This window comes from Podarcis cretensis, assembly GCF_951804945.1.
Source record: "Podarcis cretensis genome assembly, chromosome: 4".
Lineage (NCBI taxonomy): Eukaryota > Metazoa > Chordata > Lepidosauria > Squamata > Lacertidae > Podarcis > Podarcis cretensis.
Window position 1 is genome coordinate 23,383,779 of NC_137173.1, and position 18,650 is coordinate 23,402,428.

General features: G+C 47.1%; 2 long non-coding RNA genes across 2 annotated transcripts in view; both read left to right on the plus strand.

Annotated features, from left to right (window-relative positions):
• Positions 1-18,650, plus strand: part of LOC307215160 — a 150,813-nt gene that overhangs the window by 6,268 nt on the left and 125,895 nt on the right. The gene's annotated exons all lie outside the window — the stretch shown is intronic.
• On the plus strand, positions 11,345-15,790 carry LOC307215191. Its single transcript, XR_013838365.1, has 3 exons — positions 11,345-11,457; positions 14,142-14,245; positions 15,705-15,790. It is a non-coding gene; the product is annotated as an uncharacterized lncRNA (long non-coding RNA).

Sequence of the window (18,650 nt, forward strand, 5' to 3'; positions counted from 1 at the left end):
CGGAGACACTTCCGGGTCACGTGGCCAGCGTGACATCGCTGCTCTGGCCAGAGCCAGAGCCAGAGCCAGAGCTGCACACGGAAACGCCGTTTACCTTCCCGCTGGTAAGCGGTCCCTATTTATCTACTTGCACCCAGAGGTGCTTTCGAACTGCTAGGTTGGCAGGCGCTGGGACCGAGCAGCGGGAGCGCACCCCGCCGCAGGGATTCGAACCGCCGACCTTTCGATCGGCAAGCCCTAGGCGCTGAGGCTTTAACCCACAGCGCCACCTGCGTCCCATATTTATACATTTATAAATGTATAAATTTATACATTTATAAATTTATTTATACATGTATTTATACATAGCTGCCGGCTAACATGACAGGGGGGGATAGCTGACATTAATTAACCCTCTTTTCTCTTGATAGGGGGAATGATAGAGTAAGCTATGCGGGTTGATTGGCTCATATATTGCAACCTTCCGTCTCATCCTTGGACAGAGGGCATATCTGCACTACAGACCTAATCTAATGTAATAGTAATTTCCTCTCCCCAGAGAGCACTGGCAATTGTAATTTTGTGAGAGGATACAAGCAAACAGCGCCTGCATTTTAACCACAGATTCCCTGGGTTTCTGTTATGAGAAGCCCCGCAGAGAAACAGGTCTCAAACTGATATAAATATGTAGCCTGGGTGTGTCTGCATATTCCTAGATCTCACCGGTGGTCTCCTATCATGTATGGTGTGAACACAGGTGGTAGCTCTATGGAGGACCACATGCTGAACTGAGCTTTATTTAAGAATGGACTTAATACTGTTATGAGTTTGGGGAGGATGCAGGCTGCATGCCTGAGCTCCTTTCTGATTCCTGGATCCAGTGTGGATTCAATTGCTGGAATAGCCAGGCCTGGTAATGGCCCACTGATTATGGGTCATTAAGATAACAAAGGGTTTGGCTCTGTGCCAGAGGACAAATGGGTGGTCCCCACTCCCTCAACTATCTATTAGTTAGAAAGACAACAGGCCACAGTTGAGGGTTGAGTTGGAATCATAGAATTGTAGAGTTGGATGGGACCCCAAGGGAAGATCTTCCCGAGGGAGTTTGTTCCACTGCTGAGCAGCTCTTACTGCCAGAAAGTTCTTCCTGATGTTGTTTTTTTTAAAATGATATTTATTGTAGTTTCACATAATATACAAAAAACCAAAAACAACTTTCCAGAGAAAATATAAAGAGAAAAAAAAAGAAAAAACAGAAGAAAAAAGAAAAAAATTAAAAAAGAAAAAAGAACATTCCTCATTTACAATCCTGATTTTCAGTAACTTTTTCTGCGACTTCCCCTCGCCTCCCTTTCTTGTATTCCATGTCCGAATATTAGTTCAACAAGTTCTTATCCCTAATTTTTTAACCCTGATTTATTAATTATACTTAATACAATTTATGTATCAAATTTTAACTTATAAACATTGGTCATTGTGCTTAAAGACTTTTTCTAAGATCGACCCAGTTTCCCTTCCACGGATTCCCCATCTTTGTATTGATAACAAAGCAAAAAAGAAGAAACATTAGAAAAAATCAAAATATATTTGTACACCCTTCGGATTCCCAAACCCCACCCTCCCTTTCCCGGTTTCAATCCCTAAACCATTATCTATTAGTCCATCTGGTATCAGCGTGGATTCCTCACATCAGAGGCTCTTAATTCTCTCTCAGTTCCTATCTGCCGGTTTTTTTGATAGTCCTTTGTATTAACCACCAAATCTCGGAAGGGCTCTGTCCCAAAAATGTCCATGTTCCTTCCAGCTGGGCCTCCATATTTAAAGGAGGGACTCAGAACTTGTTTCTTAATCCTTTTAGGTCCAAATGTCCCAAAATCTTCAGATCTCCACAAAGGGAGGTCTTTCCATTCCTCCTTCTTCAATTCAAACCAAATTTTCATCACCCAGTCCTTTTTTTCTTTTATATCCATCTTGACAGGCCTCCGGCTCTCCTTTGCCTTCTGCAGCATTTCAGCCCCTCCTTCCTGCTGCTCCTGTTCAACCAATATCTCTTTCTCCACTTCCTCAGGTTTCTCAAGTTTCCTTTCTTGTTCAGCTGCCTGGACTGTAGACAAAACATGACTTTGCTCTACCAATTTTCTCACGAGAAAGGCCACCTCATCCAGATCAGCTAGTATTTTCCGGCCTATTTCCATTCTTGTAGTGGAGGGGCGAGGGAGGTATGGCGGTGGGGGCAGATGTCATAGGCGAAGGGGATCGAGATACGGATATGCTCGTACCCCTTCCAATCTGCGCCCCATCCCGAGAGACGAGGGTAAGGTGAGCAAGGATTACTCACCTCCGTCACTGGTGTTGTGCAATGCCAGGTCTATAGGCAACAAAACCGCCACCCTGCGAGATTTCTTCACCTCGCAGGGGGTTGACCTGGCATGTGTGACTGAGACCTGGGTGCGCGAAGGGGATACTGTTACCTTACGAGAGATGGCGCCCCCAGGTTTCTCCGTCCTCCACCAGTCGCGGACTGTGGGCCGGGGGGGAGGGGTGGCGTTATTAATCCGGGAAGATTGTTCTTTCAGGGCTCTACCATCGCCATCGATCCCCGGCATTGAATGTGTTGGCCTAGTGTGGGGCTCCGAGGTGAGCTTGGCTGTCTGGCTGGTGTACCGGCCACCTAGCGCACCAGCAGCCACCCTGTCAGGCCTGCTGGAGGCGGTGGCCGGCTGGGCCTTGGAGTTCCCTAACCTATTGGTATTGGGGGGCTTCAACATCCATGCTGATGCCACTCCCTCCTCACAGGCTCTGGACCTGGTGTCTTCCATGGCGGCACTAGGGCTCTCCCAGTTTGTTTCGGGCCCCACACATCAAGCAGGCCACACGCTGGATCTGATCTTTGGCGTCGGTATAGATGTGATCATGTTTCCTTCAATGAAGGTGCCATGGTCTGATCACTATGCTCTGAAAGCCAGGATTGACGTTCCACCCCCACCCGGCTTAGGTGGCGAGCTGATTTGGGCTCGCCCGCAGAGGCTGATGGACCCTGATAGATTCCGTCAAGCCTTGCGGGACCTTTCTCCCCCTGGCGACTCATTGACTGAGCTTGTTGAGGCCTGGAATACCCAGCTCCTGGCAGCCATCAATGAGATCGCACCTAAGCGCCCTCTGCGACCCCGCAGAAACCGGGCTCCCTGGTTTACCGAGGAGCTCCGGAAAATGAAGCGGGACCTCAGACGGCTAGAGCGAGTATGGCAGGGTGCCTGTGATGGAGCCTCAAGAACATCTTATAGGGTTTTTATGAAAACCTACGAGATGGCAGTGAAGGCTGCTAAGAAGTCCTACTTCTCAGCCTCCATTGCATCCGCTAGCTCTCGCCCGGCACAATTATTTAGTATAATTCGGTCTTTAACGTCCCTCGAAGGACAGCCAAATTTAAATAATAATTTGACACACAGCTGTGAGGCATTTGCGAGCTTTTTTGCGGAGAAGGTCCTGTTGCTCCGCCATGACCTCCCTGCCAATTTGGATACAATAAAGGAACTGGAGGCCCCTCGACTGTCCTCGGGTTCAGTATTGGACCACTTTGATCGGATATCCCCAGCCGATGTGGACAGACTCCTCCGAGCTGGAAAGCCCACCACTTGTCCTCTCGACCCGTGCCTGTCCTGGCTGATTAGAGCGTGTCCAGACGAGGTGCGGGCCCCCCTGGGGGATATCATCAATCTGTCCCTTGGCACCGGGACATTCCCAGGGGAACTGAAGGAGGCAGTGGTGCGCCCGCTTTTAAAGAAAACATCATTAGATCCCTTAGATCTATCCAATTACCGCCCGGTTTCGAATCTTCTATTCCTGCGTAAGGTGATTGAGAGAGCGGCTGCTGAACAGCTTGGTAGGTTTCTGGATGAAACATCGGCTCTGGATCCATTCCAGTCCGGCTTCTGCGCTGGTCATGGGACCGAGACAGCTCTGGTCGCCCTAACAGATGATCTCCGCAGGCAGCTGGATCGAGGCGGGTCGGGGCTGCTGATTCTTCTAGACCTGTCAGCAGCCTTCGACATGGTCGATCACGAACTCCTGGACCACCGCCTTGCCGACGTGGGGATCCAGGGCACAGTCCTTCAATGGCTGCGCTCGTTTCTCTCTGGTCGGGGACAGAGGGTGGCGCTTGGGGGGGGGGGAATTGTCATCCTGCCACTCCTTGGTGTGTGGAATGCCCCAGGGTGCAATACTCTCCCCGATGCTTTTTAACATCTTTATGCGCCCCCTCGCCCAGCTTGTCCGGAGTTTTGGGCTGGGCTGCCATCAGTATGCTGATGACACCCAACTCTATCTGTTGATGGACGGCCACCCTGACTCGGCCCCAGACACACTGATCAGATGCTTGGAGGCTGTGGCTGGATGGTTACGTGGGAGCCGGTTGAAGTTAAATCCTTCGAAGACAGAGGTCCTCTGGCTGGGACGGGACGACATGGGACTGAGGGGGCAACTCCCATCTCTTGTGGGGGTGCAATTAGTGCCAGCACCGTCCGTTAAGAGTTTGGGTGTAATCTTCAATACCTCCCTCTCCATCGAGGCGCAGATTGCAGCTATAACAAAGGCGGCATTTTTTCATCTCCGCCAAGCTAAGCAGTTGGCTCCTTACCTCTCTCGCCCTGACCTAGCCACTGTGATCCATGCGACGGTCACCTCCAGACTGGATTATTGTAACTCGCTCTACGTGGGGCTGCCCTTGAGACTGACCCAGAAACTCCAGCGGGTGCAGAATGCCGCAGCGAGACTCCTTACGGGGTCTTCGCTTAGAGATCACATTCATCCGGTGCTATACCAGCTGCACTGGCTCCCGGTGGAGTACAGGATCAGGTTTAAGGTGCTGGTTTTAACCTTCAAAGCCCTATACGGCCTAGGACCCTCGTACCTACGGGACCGCCTCTCCTGGTATGCCCCACAGAGGAACTTACGGTCTTCAAATAAAAACACCTTGAAGGTCCCAGGCCACAGAGAGGTTAGGCTGGCCTCAACTAGAGCCAGGGCTTTTTCGGCTGCGGCTCCAACCTGGTGGAACACTCTGTCACAAGAGACTAGGGCCCTGCAGGACTTGACATCTTTCCGCAGGGCCTGCAAGACAGAGCTGTTCCACCTGGCCTTTGGTCAGGGCGCAGCCTGACTCCCTCCTTTGGCAATCTTTACAAAACTTTAGTTTATGGTTGCCATCAATTTTGATTTTAATTAATTTTTATAATGTTTTTATAATGTTGTACTGTTTTAGTGTTGTTAGCCGCCCTGAGCCCGGCTTCGGCTGGGGAGGGTGGGATATAAATAAAATTTATTATTATTATTATTATTATTATTATTATTATTATTATTATTATTAGTGTCCCTGAACCCCCTCTAGAGGGATTCTGGTTATTAAGTATTCCTTACGCTTCCAGCCCAATAGTCCAGTTAACTTGTTTCAAGTTCTTCTTTATTTTCAACAATTTATCACTATATTGTAGCAAATGTAACCAGCAAAAACATCAGAAACAAAGTTCTCTGTTTTTCCCCACTTTGACAGCTAATTTGACAGCTGTCAAAGTCTTCTATGTCTCCTCAGCAGGCTTCTCTCGCGGATCACTCCCGGGTCCCGGGGGGGGGGGGGGGACTTTAGCTCTCAAAGTTAGCTCTTATCCTCCAGCACGATTACTTATACTGTCAATCCATGTAGTTAATAGTTTAGTCCAATAAAAAGGAGATATTCTCTCGACCTTAATTATTTAGTCCTTGCTTCAGATTGTTTACAAGGCAGGGAAGACGGACTTCCTTTTTGCATCTTCCCCGATCGTGCCAGATTCAATAATTTTTTTTCCTTTTAGAAGTCCAATTTCCGTATTACTCACGGGTTGTTGCTTTTAGTCCGAATGTTCCCAGGAAAAAGTCAGCGCTCTCCGTCCATGGCATGCAGCTTCACTCAGCAGGGGAAGCAGAGGACTCTCAGCACCACGCCGCTCCCCGTCCCCCGTTCCGGAGCCTTTAAAAAGGCTCCTTCGCAGGTCGGGGGGGCGCAAATGGTGCCCGCCGAGTCACCAGGTCCACAGGCTTCCGTGCCTGTGGTTTTTTAGGGTCCCCGCGTCGCCGCCGCGGCAGGACCCGTCCCCTGCTAAGCCGATTCCCTCCGGAGCTCGGAGGGAATCCGCCATTCGGCGATGGCGCTAACCCGGAAGTCCGAAAGTTCTTCCTGATGTTTAGTCTGAATCTCCTTTCTTGAAACTTGAAGACATTGGTCTGAGTCCTACCCTCCAGAGCAGGAGAAAACAAGCTGGTTCCCTCTTCCATGTGACAGCCCATGAGATATTTGAAGATGGCTATCATATCTCCTCTCACTCTCCTCTTTTCCAGGTTAAACATGCCCAGCTCCTCCAACCATTCATCATAGGGCTTGTTTTCCTGACCCTTGATGATCTTGGTTGCCCAGGGCTCAACTGGGCTTGGCTGGTATTGTCCTCAAGCCCAGCTTAGCTGAAGATACGCCAGACTCACCCAGCTGAGTCAAAGCTGACTGATCCAAGGCCAACGTAACTCCCCCAAAAGGAGTGTTATGGATATTTATTGGAGGTAGGGCTCTATTATATGACCTGGCCACCTGGCAGAGAATAGTCTTATAAAGGCTTGATTTCCCTCTGCTGGGCTTAGGCAAAGCAACAGCAGCCTCGCTGTTGGGTCTGGTGTAACTTTATGCTGACTTTTTACACTAGGAGAGCCCTAGTTCTCCCCTGACCTCTTTCCAAAGGGAACCCAATGTGACAGGAGCAGCACCCCTGGAATTTCTCGACTCAGAGAAGAGGGATGCATGTAACAACATTATTCATGCAGAGTGCTGAGCTGACATGAGAAGAGATATACATATCTGGGCCTGGCAAAATCCTGTTCCCCTTGTTTTAATATTGCAAGAGCAATGTGGAGATTTCCTATTTAGCCTTTAGATATAGCGTGTTCCAAGCAGCTTGCATTGGTTATTATTTATGCTTTAAAATTGAATTACAGAATTAATAGACAAAGGGAAACTAACCCATTGAATAAGCAATTTGATGCACTGGCTTACATGAAATCACACTCAAAATTAATTCAGATCCTCTCCAATATGATTGTTGTGAAATGGACTGAAAAATCTTTAAAGGCCACGAACAAAAGAAATAGTTTCATTAGGAATCTGAATTGCAGCCGTTGCTGCAGATGTGCTTTTCATCCTATGAGCACATACGGAACAGCTACACGGCAGAACGAACGCTTGTGTAATGCTCATCGTCTCATATGAGGAGGTTAGCCTAGAGATCGCTAACAGAGAATTCCCAATACTCCACTAGACTATAGTTTTTCAGAAGTGTCTTCAGAGGTAGTCCTCCAAGGCTGACCCAAGTCATTTTGTTGTTGTTTAGTCGTTTAGTCGTGTCCGACTCTTCGTGACCCCATGGACCAGAGCACGCGAGGCACTCCTATCTTCCACTGCCTCCTGCATTTTGGTCAAACTCATGCTGGTAGCTTTGAGAACACTGTCCTACCATCTCGTCCTCTGTCGTCCCCTTCTCCTTGTGCCCTCCATCTTTCCCAACATCAGGGTCTTTTCCAGGGAGTCTTCTCTTCTCATGAGGTGGCCAAAGTACTGGAGCCTCAGCTTCACAATCTGTCCTTCCAGTGAGCACTCAGGGCTGATTTCCTTCAGAATGGATAGGTTTGATCTTCTTGCAGTCCATGGGACTCTCAAGAGTCTCCTCCAGCACCATAATTCAAAAGCATTAATTCTTCGGCGATCAGCCTTCTTTATGGTCCAGCTCTCACTTCCATACATCCAAGTCATTAAGGCCCTTACCTTTTTTGAAGCTGGGTCTCTGGCAGGTTCCCTATGTTGGCCAATCAAACGCCTCCCCTTTCCTGCTGATTGGCTCCTAGGGATGATGGAGAGCAAGCATGTGGGGAGACCTGCAAAGGAGGGAGAAGTGGAGGAGAGAAGAGTTTGGAGCAGGCGGAGATGAGGAAAAGTGGACAAGGAGGTTGGGGAGAACTTGGGCTGCTGCTGCTATCCCTCCTCGGACGATGCTGAAGATCTGTGCTACTTTTGCACTTTCCTTTGAGGAACATTGGCCTGGAAGGGGGAGGATGAGAGGAAGAGAGACTGAGAGAGTGGGGGGCAGAAACATAACTAAACGTTCTCTTCTTGTACATCCTCTAGCTTGTTGGTTGCTTAAGAAAAAAGGAGGCGGAAGATGTGTGGTTTTGTTCCAGTCCAAAGCCAGGAGGAGGGTGTGGCCAAAAAGTAGGTGTGGCCACCACACACACTGAAAAGCCGTGGAATTCAGTTGTAATGTGATAAAATTCAACGTAAGATATAAGAAAGCAGTACAAAATACACTTAAAAGCAAAATGGATATTTAATGTGATGGATGCAGGAGATTATGGGGAAAGATGGGCGACATCATGGTGGGTTGCTGCATTGACAGTTATGCTGAGAAGCCTTCCCACTCCTCATTCCCTAGCTCAACTCTGGAGAGAATGAAGTATGTTTGTATTCAAGGGGAAAACACTTCCAAACTTGCTGCTCAACAAAAATTATATTCATCTCCAGCTTTGGTTCGCTCTTTGTTTTCACACCTAGCACCACCGGATCCCTGTTTTACAGGATGTATCATAATGTAAATAACAGTAGTTCAAAGAGAACTATCCAGGGCACCATAATAGATAGATCCAGTTAAATTCCCTGTCCTTTTAAGAATAGCTGGCTCATTAAGAGCCTCTTGCAGTCTTTGTCATCATGTTTGATTCAAATCAAATTAAGAGGCCGAACTTACAAGATCAAAGGTCCCCACTTTAGGACACAGTGCCACCATTTCTGTTGTATCTCATTACACCACCACCCCCCATGTCATTTTTTATTAACTGGACACCATTCACAACTTACCAAAACGAGATGCAAATCAGTTTCGGAGCTGCCCCTGCAAACATTATTTTAGACTTTAACATCTATCCACATTTTCAAATGGCAAGTGTTCCCTTCTTCTATGCAAAACAAGATGCATCTGTGTGAAAAATGACTACAAAATGTTGCTGAAAATGCAGTCTGCAGCTGCTCCCCACCCCACCCCCTTCCCATACTTCTGATAGTATAAGATGATGCTTTTAAATGGCTTGCTGCCTTGTAAGCACAATCAAGTTGTAATAGGATTTTTTTTTTTTAAAGTTGCTTTGCAAAGGAAGGAAATGAAACAGCTCTATTAAGTTTGGCTTGGTCTCAAGCTTATTCGCCTGAGAATAAGCCCTACCATACTCAACAGGACTTCTGAGTAAGGATGGGCAAATCTGCCCATTTCAGTTCCTTGTTTTTCCAAAGGAAGGAAAGTTTTGCTGATCTTATCTGTGTGTTTAATGTTGATGGTTTTCAGCAGATTTGGTTTTAATTGTTTTGTGGATTGTAGCTGTGTTTTTTATCTGTAGTTTTATTTGTTCGCGAGCTCTCTGATTAAGTGCTTTAAGTGCTGTAAGTGGTTGATTAAGCAGTTAGTGAACTCTTTGATTAAGTGGCTTATAACTCTCCTGAATTACGTACAATATAAGCCATGGTACAGTACCTATTTTATTAGTATCATAGAATAGTGAGAGAGCCGGGGGTGGGGGTGGGGTAGGCAGACTTCACTGGGCAACCTTGGCCCAGTCTCTTTCTAAGCCTAGTCCACCTAAGAAAGGGGTCATGCACCAAGACAGACTTCTCTCTTAAGTTCTCAGGTTCTCAGGCTCATTTCCTATCTGCTATTAAAAATTAAACAGCAGTTACTAGGAATGCTGTATAAAGAAATCAAATGCCCTACTATATTTGTATGCTTGAGGCAGAAATCCCTGCCGGGGCAGAATGTATGCAGTCTCTCTCATGTTATCTTTAAAGAAGGTCACTTGTCATTGTGTGTTGTGTCGTTGTTTTTGTTTAAAAGAGTCTCTGTGCAAATATCAGAAGATCATCCTCCTCCTCCTCCTCCTCCGCCTCCTCCTCCTCCTCCTCCTTCTTCTTCTTCTTCCACTGCCCTATACCCAGAGGTCTCATGGTGGTTCACAGAATAAAATAAAAATATAAAACCACAAAATACATAATAAAAATAAAAACAACAACCCACTAGCCACCCCCCCCCCACAAAAAAATACATTTTAAAAGGGCATAGTATGTAAATCAGATCAAATTGTGCCTCTGTGTGTAGTAGAGCAGAGCTGGGTGATGTCATGAAGAGGTGACAGCCTTGTTTAGGAGTAAGTTGTAATAAAGCACTTGGAAAAGTCAGAGTCTGCCTCAACTCTGCTAGCAACACACTATGCTTCCAGTTTTCCACAATGCTTAGATGATAGATAGATAGTCCCGAGCAACTTGGGTTCCAGAAGTTTTGTTTATCATATTTCGTCGTCGATCATATTGTGCAGACTGATGCAAAAGTGGACAAGGCTCCTGTATCTTTAGTTGTGTAGAAGAGACATTTTCTTTTCTGCACAATAATTAAATGTGCAATAGCCTTTTCTTCTTTTGCATCTTGGCACTATAGTAGGCACCAGAACTTTGTTTTGCTTCTTCTTGTTGTTGTTTAGTCGTTTAGTCGTGTCTGACTCTTCGTGACCCCATGGACCAGAGCAGACCAGGCCCTCCTGTCTTCCACTGTCTCCTGCAGTTTGGTCAAACTCATGCTGGTAGCTTCGAGAACACTGTCCAACCATCTCATCCTCTGTCATCCCCTTCTCCTTCTGCCCTCCATCTTTCCCAACATCAGGGTCTTTTCCAGGGAGTCTTCTCTTCTCATGAGGTGGCCAAAGTATTGGAGCCTCAGCTTCACGATCTGTCCTTCCAGTGAGCACTCAGGGCTGATTTCCTTCAGAATGGAGAGGTTTGATCTCTTAGTTTTGCTTCTTAGCTAAATCCTTTAAGGTACCACGCCGGCTAAAAGAAAGCGTATCTCCCAACATCATTTCAAATGAGCTGCGGCAAATAACATGGTCTTCAATGTTGCATTTGAAATCTGCCAAAAAGGTTATTTGTTTGCTTACAACGTACACTGTTCATCATGATGGTAATTTCCAAATCAAAGGCAGAAATGCAAGCAAAACTGATGGGAAGGTATAGCAAATGGCCAGCCTTATGCTTGCAGAAGGCACATTTCTGGTATATACTTAACAGCTTCCGAAGGAGCATTCAGCTTTGCTCTCTCTCTCTCTCTCTGGAGAATCAGACTGCAAGCAACAGCAATGTATAATTAAAGGATGGGAACTTAAGTGAATGGTAGTCAATTGTGGTTACATAGTGAGATGCTCTTGTGTCACATGACATCACAATGAAACAAATGCTCTTGAAGTCTTAAGAGTACGTGCAAGGCCTCTGGGGAGACATTGATTTCTCTCTTTACCATTGCAGTATGTACACACTAGTAAGCCAGCCATTTAGGGATGAATATGTTAATTGAGCACCAAGAAGAGTGGAAAGTAAAGGTGACACGGAGAGTTGGTGATTGATTATGTTCAGCACGCAGAGGGCTGTAAAACTGCAGCTGGATACTCCAGGTTTGGGGGAGCTCTTGGTCATGATGATGATGATAGAATTTGTTACCTGCCCTGAGAAAGTCTCAGGGCAGGTAAAACTGATCTAAAATCCAACATCAAAAAGAGCTAAAACAGGTCACAGTCACAGGACTAGGGTGTCCTGAGGGGGACCACTTTTTCCTCACTTCTGCTGCACGGATACTGTCCTTTCTCTCCTGGGCCCAATCCAAAGAGCTGCCCAAAGGGAGAAGGCAACTTCCTGGGTGTTTCCAACCCCAATTCAAAGGACTGGTTGTTGTTGTTTAGTCATTTAGTCTAAACTCTTCATGACTCTTCATGACCCCATGGACCAGAGCACGCCTGGCACTCCTGTCTTCCACTGCCTCCTGCAGTTATGTCAAGCTCATGTTTGTAGCTTCGAGAACACTGTCCAACCATCTCATCCTCTGTTGTCCCCTTCTCCTTGTGCCCTCAATCTTTCCCAACATCATGGTCTTTTCCAGGGAATCTTCTCTTCTCATGAGGTGGCCGAAGTATTGGAGCCTCAGCTTCACGACCTGTCCTTCCAGTGAGCACTCAGGGCTGATTTCCTTCAGAATGGAGAGGTTTGATCTTCTTGCAGTCCATGGGACTCTCAAGAGTCTCCTCCAGCACCATAATTCAAAAGCATCAATTCCTCTAAAGCTGTTAGTGGTTTGGGTTCATGTTATTAGCTAAAGGGAAGCTACACCAGGGATCAGCAACGTTTTGGCCCCAGTGGTCAAAGTCATGTGCACGGCGCAAAATGGCTATTTTAGGGTTGCAGTGGCAGACTTGGGGTTCTCAAAATTTCAGCAGTGTCTTGTGCAGCGCTAAAATTCGTTGCCTCCCGCCTCTTGCACTCCATTCTACAGCATTGTTGTGGCACCCAGTGCAACCACACAAGTCACACTACACTAACACCGCCTCTGGCGGTTGTCGTATGTTAAAGAGCAGAAAAGGACAAAGGACACCAAATGGTGTGGGCATGCTTCCACTCAGCCCCCTCCTCATCAATGGAGAAAAAAAAGGCACCTATATCAGTCACTACTGCCTTACTGCACCTCTCTCCTGCTCCAGACAAAATGGAGTGGGGGTGTCTAATTCTGGCATCCAATGAAATATGAGCAAGTTTAAGAGTGTGTGTTCCGTGGAGGAAAGGCCAAGTCAGTGCAAACTGGAAGTGAGCAGGAACAGGAGTCTCTTGTGCACTGTAGATTTCTGAGGGTTGCTTTTTGTTTTGTTTTTGCTGAGACCTTGGCAACCCCTGAACTACACCCATTTGAACATGTTTGCAGTATGGGTGGTGAAATGCACAAGAGACAGGAACTTTTGGGTAGTGGCCCCAGCTTGATGAAGCTCCCTCGCAACAAGAGCAGTAGCAGACAGTGTGTTGGGGAGGCAGTGCTCCCCTGACCTCGCAGTTGAGCCACTGCTGCTTACTGGGAAGGAGAAGGACGGGGGGGGGGGGGGAGAGGCTGCTGCCATTCATCATTTATTAAATTTACATACTGCCCTTCATCCGAGGATCACTGGGTGGTTTACGGTATAAAAATGCAAATATACATAACACAGTTTAAAAGGGCATAATCAGTTAAAGGCCTGTGAAATATACTCGGAGTTGAGAATGGATTTCATGTTCTTGATTCAGCTCATAGTGGTGAGGAGGAATGGAAGTTCCCCCAGAATGCCTGCTTTATATACATTATTTACACAGTGGGCCCCACGTGATTGTCTAATTCCAGGATTTTCCTGTAGGCCAATCAGGTTGCGGATTCACTTCCACCTGGAGCTGGATTGGGTGGCTCCTGTGGACCAATCAGTCTGCTGCATTCTGAATCTTCAACTCAGTACATAACAGCCTGGTTGAAGAGGTGTAGTGAAGGCACCAGGTGAGTCTTCCCAGAGAGAGCATCCCACAAATGGGGAGCCCCTGCAGAAAAGGCCCTTCTCGTGTTGCCTCCCTCCGGTGTGGTGCAAGCACAGCGGCAGCAGCACAGGAAGGGCTCTGCTGGTGTGTTCACACTGCACCAACCTCCCTGCCGCCTGGCCACCTTTTCTCCTGGCACACAGCAGCGTCTCAGCTGTTGGGGGTGAGGTCAGGCGAGTGCTGCTTCCCCACAATGCTGTCCACTCCTGCCCAAGAGCTGCAATTGGCTCCATCTCCATTTCCTTTCAGGAAGGCCCTGAAGATGTTTTTCTTTCGGGCTGCTTTAATTAGGAGTGGATTGTTCTTTTTCTTTTGCTTTCCAAAGGCTGCGAGTTAGGATTTTATAATGGGGTTGCTCAGTTGAGAGCAGATGGCTGTGCTGCTCCTTCTGTTTAATCATATGAATTGCGAATGTTGGTGTTTGTTTTTAAAAGTTCTCCTTTTATATTTGTAGGCCACTTTGGGGAAATATTTATATTTGGAAAGGCAGCGAGGGGGTGTCTTAAATAAATAAAATAAACAGGCTTCAGGAGGAGTGGATGCTACTGCTTTCTCTCTTCATTCTTGCTGGTACTCCCTTCCTTTGAGGGTGCCGGTGAACAGGCAGCGACAGCAAGACGGAGAGCAGCTTATGCTAGCATCTGCCTTTTCACGTGGATTTTACTCTTGTGTGTGCGTTTTTGAGTGCATTACTTGGCTGGGAATCTGCACTGCAAAATTCAGAGGACTACAATTTTCAAAGGAGGATTGTGTTTCGGTTCTCAGATTGTTTTGGAAATTGAGAATTAGGTGAGTTTGCTTTTAACTGTGCACCAAATTGAATTTCTCCCCCACCCGCAGTAGCAAGTGAGTTTTTCATTATTCTTCCTCCGGCTGGAGGAGCACCATCGTTTCCTCTGAGGTGGATGGATTGATGGGAGCTGCTCAGCATCTTCCGCCTGCCATTCCTCCTTGAGATTGGCAGCAGCACGACACACAGAGCTGCCACTCTTGAAATTATGTCCCTTTCCACTGGAGAACTCCTGATATATTTTACGACTGCTTCTGCTGAGTTAGGGTCTGGGACTTTCCCAACACCTGACCAGAAAAGAAGTAAGCCTGCTCTGTTTTCTGACTGCTGGTCCAAACAACAGAACGGAAAGTTGCTAACATTTCAGGTCGCTTGCCAGAATTATAGGAGAGGCCACAGCTCAGTGGCAGAGTGCATGTTTTGCATGCAGAAAATGTCAGGTTCGGGGTCTAGCTTATCCAGTTAAAAGGATATTCGGGAGCAAAAGAGCTCTCTCAGCCTCACACCTTGGAGAGATGCTGCCAGCCTGAGTAGGTGAGGCAAAATATGGCACTCCAGATGTTTTCTTGTACTCGTTGGCATCTGTTTTGAGTGCACCTCCAGGGCGGTGGTGGTGAAATCAAACCTCTGTGTCAGCAGCACTGAAGTGACCTCCCCAGGGCACAAGTCTGGGCAAGGTGTATGGAGGTCCTGGGCTGCCCAGACAAGACGGCCCCCCTCTTGGCCTTGCTGATGTGGTCTGAAGGAAAACAGAGCAAGTACATTTGGCACCAGCTTGGCTGCAGGAGTTGCTGGAAGGAGGCGTACAAGGCACCACCCCAACTGCCTTAAGGATTTGTGCATGGTTTACTCCTTAGCCTTTCTTTCTCTTGAATATATCCCGCAAGGCAGTGGACGTTTAGGATCAGAGATTTCCTTCTCCTAGATGGGTTACATCCCCAGGTTGATGAGCCCCATCTTCTCCTCATTTTCCTCTACTCTTCTTGACCTTTGGGCCCACTATTGGTCTTGTCCACTCAATCCACCAGAGCATGTCCCTAGATCATTGAGGGTTTGAGACCCACTGGCTACCCTCACTTTGTTTAAATGGCCAGTCGAAGCTGTTCCCGGGGTGTGGCTGCTGTCACATGCTGACAGCTTCCAGGAGCCACAGGTGAGAATGGGGTGGAGACCAAAAGTGGACGAATTACCCCAGAAGGAGGACAACGTCTCCCCCATCAGAGATACTGCCCATCCCCTAAATCCCCATATACCCCCTATGACCCATGGGCCACAGTTCAGAGAAAGAGTGTCCACTTTGCCTGCAGAATGTCCCGGGTTCAATTCGTGGCACTTCCAGGTAGGACTGGGAGAGTCCCCTGTTTGAAACTGTGGAATGACATTGCCAGTCCTTGTGGAAAGTGTGGGGTGGGTGGACCAGTGGTCTGAGGTAATTTTCCTATATTCCTGTGCTTCCAGCTGCTGGAAGATGGGGGGAGGTGAATTGTACATAAACCACTTCAAGATCTTGGGACACCAAAGTGGTCTATAAATGGAAATAATAATGATAGCTATCCAGCTGAGGCTCCAGTACTTTGGCCACCTCATGAGAAGAGAAGACTCCCTGGAAAAGACCCTGATGTTGGGAAAGATGGAGGGCACAAGGAGAAGGGGATGACAGAGGACAAGATGGTTGGACAGTGTTCTTGAAGCTACAAACATGAGTTTGACCAAACTGCGGGAGGCAGTGGAAGACAGGAGGGCCTGGCATGCTCTGGTCCATGGGGTCACAAAGAGTTGGACACGACTAGACAACTAAACAACAACAACAACATCCATCCTCATTCATTCTCCCTGAGGAGAAGTTCAGCCCCCTCTATCTACCACCACCATCCATGAAGTAACAATAAACAGCTTACGCTGTTTGATGCATGTTTTCCCTCCTTAAGGTTTTCAACAAAGACAAATAAGCAAATTATTCATCTCGCTTCCTCCATCCTATATACCTCATGATGCACTCTGCTTTGCAAAGCTCAGCATTCCTCTCAGAGCCTAATTTCAATTTAATGCAAATGAAGAGGCACCTAACGGTTCAGCAGAATTAATTAGGCTCCGGTTATTGGCAGAGCCATCAGCTGGGGCCTCGCTGGGCAGATGCGCTTTGTCACAAATATTGTCTCCAACCCACTCAGCTGGGCTTCTGAGCACAGCAGACAACACCTAATGGGAGTAGACTGTTTTAATTTATAAGACTGGCCATTTTAAATAGCAGTTCTCCCATTCCCTGCCCAAGGCAACAGATCTATATAGGTCATAGAGGTGCCAAAATTGTATGGAATTTTACACACACACCTAAATTAATGTCCTGCATAATCTCCAACTCTTTTTATATGATTTCAGCAGCTAATGAGACTTTACTGTTTATTATTGTCATCTGCTAGCTGTCCAAAGATGCGGTCATTAAGCATCACTGAAGACCATAGCAGAGCGTACCGTAACTATTGCTATTCTAAACCCATTTTCCTAGGAGAAATCCTCATCAAAAACTCACATCTCAGTAGACATAGTTAGGAATGTAGCCTAATGCCCAAAGAGTATGATGCCTAACTTGGAAAGATCTGTACTGTCAAAGGGGAACATGGTGGGATGTAGAATAGAAAAGACAAAAGGAAGCAGTTCTTCACACACTGCACAATCTATAGAATTTGCTACCAGAGGATGTAATAAAGGCCACCTTTTCTGATGGCTTTGAAAGGGGATTAGACAAATTCATGGAGGGTAAGGCTATCAATAGGGACACGGGTGGCGCTGTGGGTTAAACCACAGAGCCTAGGGCTTGCCGATCAGAAGGTCGGCGGTTCGAATCCCTGGGTTGGGGTGAGCTTCCGTTGCTTGGTCCCTGCTCCTGCCAATCTAGCAGTTCGAAAGTACGTCAAAGTGCAAGTAGATAAATAGGTACTGCTCTGGCGGAAAGGTAAATGGCGTTTCCATACACTGCTCTGGTTCGCCAGAAGTGGCTTAGTCATGCTGGCCACATGACCCGGAAGCTGTACGCCGGCTCCCTCGGCCAATAAAGCGAGATGAGCCCCGCAACCCCAGAGTCGTCTGCAACTGGACCTAATGGTCAGGTGTCCCTTTACCTTTACCTAAGGCTATCACTGGCTGCTGTTGTTGTCTTCCATCTGTCTCGAGAGACAATGGAGTGCGCCTCGAGGGGTGAAGTCAAACCACTGTGTTAGCAGCACCAATGTGACCTCCCTGGGGCGCAAGCCTGGGGCGTGTGCATGAGGGTCCTCATCCTGATGGATCATGTTCTACCTGAGAATTAAGGAGACAGTCTGCCTGCCCCCCCAAGTGTATGACTGCAATAAAGAATAATACAAGAAGCCAGGATTTTTGATTGCTCACATTCAAGATCCCAGGAAAAATATTTCCTCATTTCCTCGTTTTAATGGGTGGCACTGAGAAATGTTTGGCTCAATGCTACAAATTAAAAAAGGGTACCTGAACTTATAATAATATTAAGGGTTGGGGAGGGATATTGCAATTATAATATTGTTTTGAAACTGTTAGTCGCTCTGGGTGTTCTAATAAGTTTAATAAACAAAATGTTTTTTTTCCCCTTTTAAAATGACAGATAATCAATTTATAAAATCTTCACCAGATATACAGCCCTGATTTTTTAATAGACTGTGAATCACCCATGGCATCAGTGCTCTTCAGGATGTTTGCTAGCTAGGAGGTACCTTTCATTTATAGAGGCGGGATTGGGTACCACTTTTAACTGTTCTTCAGCTCTCTATTGGTGGATGTTCCCATCACACAGGAGTCTTGCATTCTAATTTATTCTCAAGGAGTCAGCCATAGCACAGAAGGAATTTAGCACACTCACATCTGCATCTGACTGAACAGCAATAGTCAGAAGGTTATACAATGTCTTGAGTGCTCTTCTTCCTTTATGGAGTTTTGTTGCAAACTACAAATACATGGCAGAAATTCAATATTGCCAAGAACGCAATTTCAGATTTTTCCAGGTCTCCAATCATCCTGCCTCCATTCCATATGGGAAAGGGGAAACTGGCAACCCAAACAGGGTTCAGGGCCAGCCCTACCATTAGACAAGTTGAGGTGGATGTCTCCAATGGGAGATGCTGGGAGCAGCAGAGTGTTGGAGTGTTGTTTGTGACAAGTGGCTGACTCCCCACACCCCTAAGTTTCCTGTGGGTGCAGTGGAGAATCCTGTCCCCTCGCCACTGTCAAAGTAAGATTCAATAGCTGGTCGGGTCAGCTTTTGTACATGTGATTGTGTATGTGGGGGTACAATCTAGTCCTTTGCCTCAGGCAGCGCAGTGTCATGGTCCTCACCGAACCACTTTGTATCCTTATAAAATCTCTTATTGCTCCCCAGGATTCAAGGTAGAAACA